Here is a 12221-nt window from a genome sequence, read left to right as displayed (position 1 = left end):
CTTGAAGACCCTATTCTCTCATAGTCGTCAATTTTGATTATCCATTTCCATTTTCTTCTACACCATCACCTAAGCCCCAAAATACCTAATAAAGACATCTAGCTCAATTAGGAGTAGGAAGGTGTGATAATAAGTAATAAACGTGATTGATCGACCTCGGCTCCTCTGACTGTCATTGAGTATGTGATGAAATGTGTGCCCACTGCACACTAGAGTTAGCAAAACCTAAGTGGAAAAATTATGAGCGAATTTGTGTTTCGACACACACCTGTGAGAACCCATTTAGGTACGCTCTCCAAAGGATCCAGAAACGGCCCTACTTGTACATTTCATTAAAGAGTTCACTGTATGCATGATCATATGTAGATGTTTTAATTATTGAATGTATATTAACTTGAGTTTCAAAGAAATCAATCCTCGTTCCCTGCTAAGGAGATGTATGGATATCTGAGATTAATTTAGGAAACGAGTTTTTGTCATTGAGTCGTTATAGTATAAATGAAGTTTGTGAGTATCTTCTCTGGAAAACTCTCACGAGGCTATAACTCGTCCACTAGAGAATTCCTAGTGGTTTAAGGCCTTGTTGCATATGGTCAATGCAACCGCACTCTGCGAAACGAGAATTAGTTAGGACTATACATTTTTGGCCACTTATCTGTTTTAGTGTCTCTTCTTTGCTTGAGGACAAGCAAAGTGTTGTTTGGGGGTAGTGTGATAAGCACCAAAAATTGTAATATTAAACCCCATTGAGACATATAAATTTGGTTAATTATGTGTTTAATAATCATGAAATAAGTATATTTTCATACTTTTTCAGGTCTTCGCAGTAAACATAAAAATATTGGTTAAACCTGCGTTAAAGCACGGGGAACGATGTATATATGAATTCTTCCAAATCAACCATGAGAAGCTAAACAAAGACAGATCAAAAACGGGGACTCAAATATGACAGAATCGAGTCAGAACGGGACTATGTAAAGAAAAGCGTAAACTTTCGGAGCTCATATCTCGTTAATCTGGACTCCAATTTTGGCAAGTAAGCTGCCCTGATGATCAGCACAACTAGCTCTACCTTAGGCCAGAAATTATATAAATTGACGTCCGGACCTACCAATGGACATAGCACATGGACCCACCTTTCGGGCCCACAAGAAGAGATGAGTCATCAATCATGGAGCATGTCAAGACAAAAGTGCCAAATTATTAGTGCAAAATTGACACCTTGCATGTAATTAATAATATTAGGTGTTAATAGTGAAAAAAAAGCAAGGTGTCACTTTGTTTTAATGTGGTGGATAAAAGTGAATTAAATGTGTGTGTGTGTGTGTTTTAACGTGGGATGAAGGGGAGAATTCTAAAAGGAAGGAAAAAAAACAAAACAAGGGGGGATGCACTCCATTTACTCTCTTGACTTCTTTTCCTTTATCATGCATTATTTTTTTTTAGTTCCTTAGTAGGAGTAGGAGTAGTTTAGTTTTAGTTTTAGTTTTGAGTTTTTATGAAAAAGCTTTTAATAGTTTTAATGGTAGGACTTTTTGTGTTCTTGTTCTAGAAAAAAATCTAAACTTCTTAATGCAAATGAGTTCCTTTATTATTATTCTTCTTCTTCTTTCCCATTTACATATCTATTTGCTTCTTTCATTTATATCCCTAGGATCATGAGCTAAAACCTTCCCTTTGTAGGGGATTGATGATGCTCATGTGAGGGATAACCTTTGTGATGTGATTTTAGTAAGTTGTTTAAGAAGAATAACTAAACCAACATCCTATCCCAAAATGGTAGTTGGTGTAAAGTCTAGTTAGGAATCAAGGTGATAATCTTAGAGATAAATCATTACTTTGGTTCTACATGCTAGCAGTATGATCTTAGAGATGAGTCATAGTATTAGGGATCAAGTTAATCTTTATTAGGACTTGTCTATGAGTTCTAGGAAGGTTAAGATGTAAGAACCTAAAATCATACAATAGAGGTTATCTTCACATGAGGTGAACTAACTCTCCACACCTATCTAGAAGTAAATTGTTATCTTTGTTTTAGTTTCATGTTTACGTAACTTAAAGTTTTTATTTTTTGCATTAAAAGAAACCAAGTAGTTAGTATCAATTCAACCATAGCTTATAACTTACTCACTAGTTTCCTAAAATAGCAAAAACAAGTTGTAAGTTGTCTTAGAGTTAGGATGGTTCGAAATCTCTACTCAAATCTATACACACGAATATCGTGAGTAAGGAAAAAATCTTTGTATTCGCACTTTGTCAAATTAGATAATCAAATCTCTAACATACGCAAAAGGTGAACATCATGTACGAAAGAGGTTATAGGATTTTGTTTATAGATATTGTGCTTTTACATCAATTTGTTATTTACGAAACTTTAGGGTGTTTATGTATTGCCTTTGATATTATTTCCTTTCATTCTAAGAGTGTACCAACTTCTCCAAATTTTGACTGATTTATAATATGAAACTTGCAACGGGTCAGCCTTTCTGTGATGGCATGGGTTCACTTCAAGAGTAGAAAACTTCTTCGAGGGTAACCTCGCTTAAAGGTTGGTTGCTTAAATTTTGGCTGATCAGCTTCATGATTGGTTGAAAATTTTCCATTGCTAAGTTCTGGTATAAGTTTTCTTTGTTTTTTTTATGCGTTTCTGATATATTTCTGATATTTGTCAACACCACCAAGTTTGGGGGTATTTCTGCTATAGTATTGAAGCAACTTTGTGATGATTATTGTTGGTTACTTTGTTATTTCAATTTGATAGTAATGGTATGTGACCTTTTAGTACTTTGTATTATTAGAAAATTGAATGTGGCATATGAAAGCTTAATATTGACTTTCAGGCTTGAAACTTTTATATGTATACTTATGTGTTGGTCACCTTTGCAGGCCAACATACCAAAGGAAATATATGTCTAACAAAATTTATAAGGATGGCAATCAGGTTCGTGTTTAAATTCCTTTAAGACTTTAGACAATTTCACTCTTTCAAAATCTAAGTGTACTGATATTACGCTTGATATTTACACTACAAAAGAAATGACTTTACCCGACTGACAATGATTGTCGCCAAAGGTATTACCCGACAGACCAAAACTGTCGTAAGGCCGTCGGAAAACGCTTGATCTGTATAGAGTTCTGACGGTTATTATTGGTCAAAACAGGCCGTCGGTGTTTATAATCTTTGACGACGGATATTCCTATGGCCTTTGACCGTCGGATATTTCTGCTGTCATTGACCGCCGGGTATGCCTGCTGTCATCAACCGTCGGGTAGTCCAATTGTTTTTGACCGTCGGATATGCCAACTGTTTTTAACCGTCGGATATGTTTCTTGAGCGACAGTTTATGTCCGTCGGATATTAGTTTTTTTTATTAAAAAAAAATATTTGTCATCCCAACATCACATTCTTTCAAATATCCCAACATCACAATTATTACAGAAGAATTGACTGAATCCCAAGACACTAATCATATTCCTTTCTCATTCAAAGGGGAGTCAAATGTCAATAACAACAATTAAAATCAAAGATTTGCTGGTATCTAACTTTGACTAATCTTCCACTTAAAAGGATTGCAATGACATCCACCTGTTAAACAAATTGAAACAGTATAAGAACAAGTGTGCATCTAGTGAATATATTGCAAAGCTCAACATCACATTTCATGATCAATTTGACTAGTTCAACTCCTACTCAACATCCATATGCAACTACAAGTACACTTACTGCTAGATGTTCACATAGCACCTACACATACAAACCCAACACTAGGTATAAGCAAAAGAATACAATACGAGACATACAAATAAACAACACACAGGAAGTTCTGAAAGTTTAAAACAACCTTTTCAACTGTTAAACCATGGAGAAGATAATAAAGGAAATGTCGTATAAGTCATAATGACAAGTAGCACCTATTATCGCAAGATAAAAAAGTTAATATTTCAACAATCAACTCATCACCTAAATCATAATGAAAACATATTGCTGCAAAAACCAACCCAACGCTAGAAATATAATGGGTGTCTTAAGATTTACTAAACAAGTGTGGTCAAGGATAAAGAGAGCCATGGGACTCATTACAGCAGTAGTGAACTATAACTTTAACAATTTGGCTACTTACAACAAGGAAAACTGAAACAGATTTTGAGATCACATTCGACCACCCCTTGACGTCCGTATTAAACCACAAAAGAGATGGTGGTAATGACCAACACGATTCAATGTGAAAGAGTATCATACACAAAAAGAACTTACACTAGGATGACATCCTCAACTGTTGCTGCAATTGTTCAAATTATTCTACCGTTCCACTGTCACATATTGACCTGCCAAATAGAAATTCAAAAATTAAAAAATTTGCAACAAATCTTTATCATGTCTTCTATGATTTGAACTAATTTCTAAGTTAAAATATGAATTAGTGTGAGCCTTTCAAGCTTGTGTTACTGGTTCAATAGGCTGCAACAAGTCAAGCATAAAGACTACAATAGGTCTTGGAACGAAAAATTACTTCAACATATAACGGAATGCATAGTAAATGTAGGAGTCTTACATAGCAAGTCGAAGTGTCGTACCAAAAAAAAGCAAACATTGTATTGAATTCGAATCAATCCTTCACAATTTCCTATAAACCAAAAGAGGATATAAAAAAAGGAGTGGCCTAACTTTGAAAAATAAATTCAGAAATCACTAGTGTGCTCAATAAGCAAAACTAGTGTAACAAGTGTATATGCAAAACTAGTGGAATTATTAATACTGAAGTTGAAGTGAAAAAAAGAGGCTAAGAAGCCTTCACAGTTGGGGGGTGTCAACTAATAAAAGGAAACGTTTACCTCTTTGAAACCATGCTTCCTTGATCCTCATAACGCTATCAATATTCAATGAAATGGGATTAGAAGTTTCACAAATCAGATTGAACTAAGTTAATTTAACAGTTCTTTTTTCCTATGATTCAACCGAGAAAGAACTAGTGTACTAGACCTGTTATGTTTCCCGCAAAGTGACTAGAATATGTAGCTTACTTGAAAAGAATATGAACAAATCTTATTTTTAACTTGTCGTTGGGTATAATTGGTAACTAAAGCCCATTCTACTTAATCGGTTGAATTAAGACTTATCGGTAGGTGTTTTCGATATAGTATCTAATTGTGATAACTTATGGAATCGTGATCGATGGGTCTTCTTCTCGAGAGTTTCAGAGTACAAGTACTTTGATCAAGGGACTTTGTTTGACTTAATACCACTCAACGCAGAAAAGCAAAGCACGGGCTTAAGATATAAATTGGTCAAATTTAGACTATAAGCATTTGTATTGGATGAAAATAGCTGGTAGTCTATACAACTTACCCGAGATAGATGGAGTCAAAATTTCATCTCCAATCACCAAGGAACAGCCTAGAATCGTGACAAGCAAGAGCATAACTTGAGCCACTTTACTTTTCTCCATCTTTTCTTTTATTTTTTGGGCTCTCCTTAACTGGTTTGATGGTGTATCTAGTCTATAATTGGATAGTTCCCTGTCTTCTGCTTGGTGATTAGGAATCAAGCTTACCTTCGCATGGCGACATATCAAGGAGTAGAGTGCAAATGTTCCACCTACAACACTTAAAAACATATATGTGACCTTCAATTCAACAAGAAAAATTTCTTAAAAGAGAACCAACAGCAACTGCTCCAATCCATACCATTAAAGCCCAAGAACAGAAGGTTACTGATTGAAACATGCCTGTTCCAATTCCCTTTATCAAAGCCTCTCTTTTGCTCAGCTTGACTTGTTTTTCCATGCACTCTGAGAAGGAATTTATTGCTGAATGCTCTCCAACAAATGCAAATACAGTTTTGATTTGAGATATTGTCCGCAAGGCAGCAACTGTGATGTCTTTCTCATTTTCTTGGTAAATTTGGTATATATCTTAAAGAAATGCTAGACATCAATGCAATGTCCCAAGTTGTGGAACTGATTTAACCCTAAGATCTCTCAGTACTTTACTTGACTGCCTTGAAGAGAAAAACACGGTGAACCAAATCAAAAGCAATCTGAGTCTTTGAGGGGCACTGCAAACAAGTAATGCATCACAAATAAGAACCTCTTTCTTTTATGGAATTGAACCAATTTTGAGGCCTTTAATGGGCGACACCAACAAATACACCTTCTATTTTCCATTTTAAATGTGTTAAACTCTAAGAAGTTAGATCATAAGCAGCACCTGTTCCACCATAGAAGTAGCATCTAATAGATATATGATTCTCATTGTTGATATGGCATTCATCTTCTTAGCGTAGGAGGCTCCAATGACGTAAAATCATAGGAACCACCAACAAGGTAAGCAAAGCGACTTGCCAACAATGAGATAAAAGCAATCAATACTCCCACAAAGAATGTCGCTAAATTCGACAGGAAATGTCCCAACTGACAGAAAAATTATACAAATATATGTCAAGTAGGAACAATAAACACACATACAATTAATTGTTGAAGCACTTATGATACTGGAAATATATAATATATCAGCAGTAATTTGACCTATGGTGGTTGGCAACTAGGCATTTTACATTCTTTTTATGGAAATACATAAGCTTGGGATTCAAATTTGCACTCTGTTAAGCGTGTCTCACATATTCTGCTTCCCTTAAAGTGTGTCAAAGGAGTGAAAGACGTGTGTTAACAAAGGAGGGATCAACTCGCATTCTAGATGTTGTCAGTAACACTGTGCTTAATTTAAAATATGAATTCTGAAGTTTTCAGGCTTCAGAATATGTTTTTAGGCTCCCAACGTAAATTTGTTATTTATTTATTTATTTATTGTAGAAGCCAGCGATTCATTATATATTTGATAAGGTGAAAGTGAAAACATGGTAGAATAAAAAATTAACATACTGTCACTCAATGTTCCTGTAATTTTTGGTACAGACGTCGTTGTACTTTATATAATAAATCTGTAGTATTAAAATCATATATAGAAAATATATGTCAGGTATATGGATGATAGTCTATATATTCATGAACTAATGTTGTGGTTCCTTGTACCTTCTCGCCAATGGCATCTTGGATGACACTCATGTGGCTAGTCATCCCAAAGAATTATCTTTCCAAATCGTTAAATCTGTATCAAAAGTCCCTATATCCCCGACTTAACATAGCTCTAAAGAATGCAAGTCTCGAGACGAGTTGATTGTCGCTCACTAGCATACATCCAACATCCGGTCTCAAAAAAAATAAGTATTGGCGGTTGGCCCGCGGAATGCAATAATACACACAAAATTCAACAAACTCTCTGTGTCCAAAGCTTGAAGACACCAATATAGAAGCTCCATAAATATATAACTAAAAGGGGACTCTATCTCAAATTCAAACGAAGCAGAATCTAACGCGCTAGTAGCATTAGAGCAAAACTCACCCAAGATCCCAAAGAGAAATGTCGCGATGGCCATATACCATACAAAGGGAACAACCTGAAAGACTTGATGACAAAGATCAGAAGTCATTACAAGTTGGCTTAACTCGAGCTTACATGCATATATAGGACACATCAGAGCTTCAACAATTGAATACATAAAACAACCACTCTTTTCCATAATTAAATCTGTTAACAAGTTAGTTGGAGTACGTATAACTGTGGTAATTAACTAAGCATGAGCATATATAAGTAGTGCGCACGTATATGTACCTTGTAGAGAGCTTTAACCATAATATCACTATTGTTGATATTGTTAATTTAGGGTTTAGTTAAACCCTAAAATTTAACTAAACCCCAATTCATAAATAATCAAAATTTATTAGAAAATAATTAGATAACCCTAATTATTTACCTTGATGGGTTAAACCTCATGAAGTGTTACAAAACAACCTAAAAAATCACCAACAGAAAAGATTAGTAAATATGAAATCATAATTTGATTTTAACAACCGAAAAAAAGAAGAGGTTTAGTCTTTGGTTGAGTGTGAGAGTGATAAGTGAGAGAGTGAGTGTGGGAGTGAGGAGATTTGAGATTTGTGGGAGTGAGAGTGAGAGTGAGAGTGAGGATATGTTACCTTCTTGGAGTCGCATGAGAGATTTGGAGAGGGAAGACAAATTTATTTGCCGCCTGATAATTGGGAAAGATAAGCCGATGGCCAAAACTCGTAGAATATTAACCATTATAGAATATTCAAACTACTGTCGGGAAATTATAATGTATGTTGGAAATAACCAAGAACCGTCGAACTATCCCACGGTTAGTAACTCTCATAGGACCGTCGGCCATATCTAAAACATGTGAAATACCATTGGAGTTTACCCGACAGATGGCCAAACAATATCAGACGGACAAAATAAGCCGGAAACTTTCAATAGATAAAAACCGTCGGATATTCTTTATGGTGTCTGTCGGGTAAACTCATTTTTTTGGTAGTGTTAGGTTCCTCATTTGTACTGCATCTAGCGAGAGTGTGGAATTAACAAGTTTTCCTACTCATAATTTCTTCATTATGTCCTTAAATTAGCAAGATGCATTATGACCTTGACTTAACAAGATATTCAGTGAACAACATTATTAGTTTTCATTAACTATGTTTTTTTATGTTTCAGGGTATTGATTGCAATCTCAGGTGAATGGGTGATATTCTACTGGTTTGCAATGATCTCAGGTTAGAAGCCGAACTAAAAAACTTATCATGACCAATATATAAATAGTTATTACGAAGTTATCTCTAGCATTGGGTTGATTACTAAAGTCCGCCTGGATAATTTTCGGTACACATCATAAATATCACTATGTTATATATCTGGGTGCATTACATTAGTAGTGATGCTCATGGAATTGGATATTATCATATCAGGCCACTTTTATGTGGAAAATGCCCCTGCTTCAAAAATAGATATGTTGATGGACCATTTCATGTGAAAACAACAAAGATGCTCTGGAGGGGTTCATAAGCACATGAAACTCAGAATAAAGGAAGTGGGTGTGTTTTCTAAGTTGGATTATTAGCCATTACCCTGACATTTACCTGAAAGCCGACCTCACATATAAAGCAAGTCTACTTATCATCATGTTCACAAACAAGAAGAAGAAATGATAAGTGGAATGGGCAATGCATGTTGTTACTTACTGCACTTTGTCCTTAGCCAACTGTAGAACCTTACTTTTATTATTTTATCACAATAGAAGTTGGATGATGTCCCAAACAATGCATAGGTTTTATGAGTCAAGCTTTACTGAATTATGGGATTGATGATCTATATATTTCTCTCTACGTGCACGGTAAGTCATTCTTTTTTGTATGTTTATTGATTTTTCTTTGATTGATTTATGTTCAATTAATTATATGCAAACTTGGATGGTTATATTAATATACTCTAGCTGATGTATTTAAGACACTAACTTTAGAGGAATGTAGATATGATAAATCACCATCGACAAGGTTTTATATGGCTACTCTGACTGCAAAATGTATTTGGTTTTTATATGGTTTGCTAATTTAGTGGTTTTTCTGAATATCCATGAATGGCAAGGGAGGAACTTTTAATACAACTAATGGCAACACTCACATTTCGGTACACAAGGTACACAACCCGCATTGGACCCATTCTACTTAAGAGAGCATCAAAGACTAAAAAATAATAGAAAATAATGCAAATATGGGGAGGGCCAAAGTTTGTTGTTTATATAATCTTCTGTTACATATTTGGATGACAATAATCAATTTTTTTTTTATTATTATTATTTATGTTGTTCTTTTTTTAACTGTGCAGTTTTCAATGGAAAATATTTATCTTGGTTCTTTTATAAATTATAAATTTCATAATTTAAAATAATATTGAGCATAACCTATTACTTGAATGCGTGAAGTGGTTTCATTCCTTCATTTCACTACTTGATTAAATGTTTTAGTAGATGGTCAGTTACATTTTTTTTGTATGTTGATGGTGAGGGAAGCTATGACTTGAAGCCTCTCCGCTCATGAGCAGAATGTTAAAAAAATTGAAAGGTAAAATTTTCATTTTATGAAAATAGTGTTGTGTACACCTATGGTATTCCATGTTGTAAATCCATGAGCTTGAGGGAAAATCAAAAAATTGTTAGTTCCATTTGATAATTACATAATTGTTGACAATTATATAGATTGTTCTATTTATGTAGCATTGGATTACAATCAAAACTTGCAATTTGAAATTAATAAAATAATACCTTGATATTCTATAGGAGGTCAGGTGGTTTGGACCTGCCTTAAGTACATCCCTCACCGGTATTATGATTTGTAAAAATCAATTTCCTATCTATGTTAGCGTTCTTTTTGCATTATGGTTTGAAAATACCTAGCTAAATTTGGAAGCTCGTGAAAATTGGCAGGCTATTAGGTGCAACTTTACTTACACCAGTCGTCAACTACTGGTGGCCTGGATTTCCAGCCAATTTAACCACAGAAGTCTACAACCAGCATTTCACGCAGGACCAATGGACACTTCGAGTGGCTCACTACCTCCCATGGCTCACCTACTGGTGGAACACTCAGAAATGGTTCCCTGCTTCAAGTGTTGCAGCCATGAAACCCGCAATTTTTTCACAACCGCACATAGCTCTCCTCCCCAAGTTTGCATCCATAAAAAATCATCTTGTATGGACTATTCTTTAAGCTTCTTCAAGTACATGTTTGCCCTCCAATTCTGAGTTATGTTGCAGGTAATACTATAAGAAATCAGATAACAAAAAAATAGATAATAGGTAACATATATTTTCCTATTCTTGAGAATTGGCATTGAGTCTTTCAAATTCACTTTAGAGGACATACATTCTAGGATGGAGCTTGATTGGAAAGTAGAGGTCAAACATATTATGTGAAAAAAGTCCAAAAAGTCATTTGTCATTATCACTTGGTCAATGTACCAATTGACCAAATGAAAGAATTAAGATTCCACCAATGGAAATTCATGAAATACTACCATAACTTACTGTATTATTCTCAGTAATTTTTTTTAGACTCTCGATATTGAATTGGGGAGAACAATTGAAAAGGGGATAAAAGGGCGTGGAACTTCTTTGAAATCACACCAATATCATTTGCAAGAATGTTGAGATTGACATGTACAAAAGGTACTTTCCCACTTAATTTCAGATGAACCATTTGTGTTTTGCAAAGATTGAAATAATTAAGTTCTATTTTGAACTTAAAAGCTTTAACACAGGCAATCATGAAGAGAGAAAAAAAGTTGTATGGCTCAGTAGCAATAAAAAAGAAAAAAAGATTAATGATAGTCAATTACTCTATTTTATACTTATTACTTTTTCCTCTTTCATGGTTCAGTTGTAGGAACGGTTAAGAACGCATTGATGTGGCTATGGATTGATGCTCATGCTCTCTCTCAAACATATCAGTTTCTGCATGTTGGTTCAGACATTTCTTATTGGGTGTTTCTCACCTCTTCTCTAGGTTGGCTAACTGTGGCTATGGATTAATGCTCGTGCTCTCTCTCTCAAACATATCAGTTTCTGCATGTGGGTTCAGAACTTCCATTGGGGGTTGACTTCTTTTTAGAAAGAAACAAATGATTCCGTTCTTCTCTCAAATTCATATTTGACGCCTAATGCACCTTTTATGTGGAGATTTTTTCCCTGCAGAGTTGGGTTTCAAATCTTTATAAACTCTAAACAGGATTCTGCTGAGTTTACTTGTTATGATGACTGCATTAATCTAGACTTTTTCTGTCTTAGTGAGGGTTACGAGATCAATGGGTAATGATGGTCTGAGTACAGAGGTAGCCATTTGGCGGATTAGTTTCATACAAAGGAGATTATGGACAGATTATGGGGGTTTATGCAAACAGATGAACTTGTATGAATGGGTAAGCAATGAGGTGGAGTTGATACTTCTTGAATGTGGAGGGATTGTGGATGCATTTGGGCTGTATAAAAGGTTATTGCCAGCTTACTGGTTCTTCACAATTCTTCAACTCGAGATTCTTCACTTCCTTCTTTACATGAGCCCTACCACACACAAGTTTCTGTCTTCCTCCAAGCACCCAAATTCTGTGGAACTTCTATCTGTGGAATTTGCCGCCAAGATGAAGATGCCTTATACAGATCCTCCAATGATAACCAGCTCTGAGAAAATGAAGAGTATATATGTAGGCCATAATAAGTCCACTCTGTTTGGTCGTGTTCTGGATGGCAGGCTGAATATGACCACCATTAAATCAGCTCTTGAAAAATCATGGTACCCTTTTAAGATTGAAGACATGGT

General features: G+C 35.1%; 2 long non-coding RNA genes across 3 annotated transcripts; both read right to left on the bottom strand.

Annotated features, from left to right (window-relative positions):
• Positions 1 to 3019: 3019 nt before the first annotated feature.
• On the bottom strand, positions 3020 to 5861 carry LOC147518396 (uncharacterized). 2 transcript variants are annotated; one of them, XR_015214054.1, is made up of 6 exons: positions 5686 to 5861; positions 5348 to 5604; positions 4834 to 4868; positions 4554 to 4625; positions 4256 to 4326; positions 3020 to 3586 (listed from the first exon to the last, which is right to left on the bottom strand). It is a non-coding gene; the product is annotated as an uncharacterized LOC147518396 (long non-coding RNA). The 2 variants fall into 2 exon arrangements; XR_015214053.1 differs by having other exon boundaries at positions 5348 to 5596.
• Positions 5862 to 7398: 1537 nt separating this feature from the next.
• LOC147518395 (uncharacterized) lies at positions 7399 to 8389 on the bottom strand. Its single transcript, XR_015214052.1, has 3 exons — positions 8034 to 8389; positions 7811 to 7848; positions 7399 to 7453 (listed from the first exon to the last, which is right to left on the bottom strand). It is a non-coding gene; the product is annotated as an uncharacterized LOC147518395 (long non-coding RNA).
• Between the last annotated feature and the right edge of the window lie 3832 nt (positions 8390 to 12221).

This window comes from Coptis chinensis, chromosome 2 (assembly GCF_015680905.1).
Source record: "Coptis chinensis isolate HL-2020 chromosome 2, ASM1568090v1, whole genome shotgun sequence".
Taxonomy (NCBI): Eukaryota; Viridiplantae; Streptophyta; class Magnoliopsida; order Ranunculales; family Ranunculaceae; genus Coptis; species Coptis chinensis.
This window is presented reverse-complemented; position numbering and strand designations above follow the sequence as displayed.